The sequence below is a fragment of the Rhinoraja longicauda genome, chromosome 38 (assembly GCF_053455715.1).
Source record: "Rhinoraja longicauda isolate Sanriku21f chromosome 38, sRhiLon1.1, whole genome shotgun sequence".
Taxonomy (NCBI): Eukaryota; Metazoa; Chordata; class Chondrichthyes; order Rajiformes; family Arhynchobatidae; genus Rhinoraja; species Rhinoraja longicauda.
This window is the reverse complement of record NC_135990.1, coordinates 15,847,564-15,849,826: the sequence shown is the minus strand read 5'-3', so window position 1 is coordinate 15,849,826 and position 2,263 is coordinate 15,847,564.

Below are 2,263 nucleotides of genomic sequence, written 5' to 3'. Positions count from 1 at the left end.
GAAGAGGGCCTTAGGATAGGAGTTCAGGACTGCTCCTTACCACAACTGGAGAGCAGTGGTGAAATACTATCTACCTGTGTAGGGAGGAACTGCAGATGCTGGTTTAAACCAAAGATAGACACAAAAAGCTGGAGTAACTCAGCGGGGCAGGCAGCATATCTGGAGAGAAGGAATGGGTGACGTTTCGGGTCGAGACCCTTCTTCAGACAGTCTGACCTGCTGGGTTACTCCAGCTTTTTGTGTCTATCTACTATCTACCTCATTGGAGACCTTTGGACTATCTTTAATCGGACTTTACTGGCTTTATATTGCACTAAACATTATTCACATTATTCATTTTATCATGTAACTGTACACTGTGAATGGCTCGATTGTAATCATGTATTGTCTTTCCGCTGACTGGTTAGCACGCAGCAAAAGCTTTTCACTGTACCTCGGTACACGTGACAATAAACTAAATTAAACTAAACTAATTAGCAATGACTCTACCACCAGCCTGATGCTCCAAGGGTGCTCCCTCCACCATCTGAGCAAGCTGCCAGTTCCAGGGCTTTTAATGCAGCTTATTTATTGTCACATTGTAGGCCTCTGGGGAGTGTTGTAGAGCAGAGGGATCTAGGAGCGCAGGTGCATGGTTCCTTGAAGGTGAAGTCGCAGGTAGATCAGGTGGTCAAAAAGGCTTTTGGCACATTGGCCTTCATCAGTCATATTGAGTACAGAAGTTGGGAGGTCATGTTGGAGTTGTATATAGAGTTGCCAACTTCCTCACTCCCAAATTAGGGACAAAAGGTAACGTCACCGCCCGTGCCTGACGTGACCTCACCCAGGCAGCGGCCACGTGCTCCTGCTCCACCAATGGCGGCTGCCCGGGCCGGGAGGTGGGTTGCTACACAACCTCCATTCGGCGAACACACTCGACCCCGCTCCCCAAACACACACCGTTAACCTACACTGTCTGGGCTTACAGCGTCCCCCGGGTCTAATACGGGACAAACCAATTTAGCCCAAAGTACGGGATGTCCCGGCTAATACGGGACAGTTGGCAACCCTAGTTCTATAAGACGTTGGCGAGGCCGCATTTAGAGTATTGTGTTCAGTTCTGGGCACCATGTTATATGAAACATGTTGTCAAGCTGGAGAGGGTACAGAGAAGATTTACGAGGATGTTGCCAGGATTAGAGGATCTGAGCCATTGGGAGAGGTTGAGTAGGCTGGGACTCTATTCCTTGGAGTGCAGGAGGATGAGGGGTGATCTTATAGAGGTGTATAAGATCATGAGAGGAATAGATCGGGTAGATGCATAGAGTCTCTTGCCCAGAGTAGGTGAATCGAGGACCAGAGGACATAGGTTCAAGGTGAAGGTGAAAAGATTTATTAGGAATTTGAGGGGTAACTTTTTCACACAAATGTTGGTGGGTGTATGGAACGAGGTGCCAGAGGAGGTAGTTGAGGCTGGGACTATCCCAATATTTAAGATACATGGATAGGACAGGTTTGGAGGGAAATGGACCAAATGCGGGCAGGTGGGACTAGTGTAGCTGTGACATGTTGGTCGGTGTGGGCAAGTTGGGCCAAAGGCCCTGTTTCCACACTGTATCACTCCATGACTCTATGACATGCACAGAGATACAGTGAACAAAGACAATGCATGAGTAATGTGGACCCTTCTCTGGAACAGCCACAGAGACTTACCACAGTTTGGCGCCATCTTGTAGTTTGCAAGTATCTGAAAAGTCCGTTCCTGACCTAAGCATATATGCAGTGTGGCAGTGTGGCCGTTCTCACTGGATGTTCAGACTAGGGGTGCCAACAATCCCACTCCCAAACACGGGACAAGGTGACGTCACTGCCCCGCGCCCCACCTGACCTCGCCAAGCCAGCAACCACGTGCTCCCGCTCCACCAATGGCGGTTGCCCGGGCTGGGAGGCGGGTTGCTATGCAACCTCCGTTAGGCGGCGCCCTGGGCTCCGGACCTAGACTGTCCGGAGCTAAAATGTCGGAAACATAGTGTGTGTAGGGACCTAAACTGTTGGGACCTACAGCGTCGGGGTCTACAGTTTCCGGGCCTACAGCATCCGGGCCTACAGCGTCGGGGTCTACAGTGTCCGGGCCTACAGCATCCAGGCCTACAGCGTCGGGGTGGAGGGAGAGGGGGAAGAGTGGGAGGAGGGGGGGAGCGGGGAGGAAGGGTGAGGGGGAGAGGAGGGGGGAGCGGGGGGGGGGGGGAGAGCGGAGGGGGGATGGGTGGAGGGGGAGGGGGGA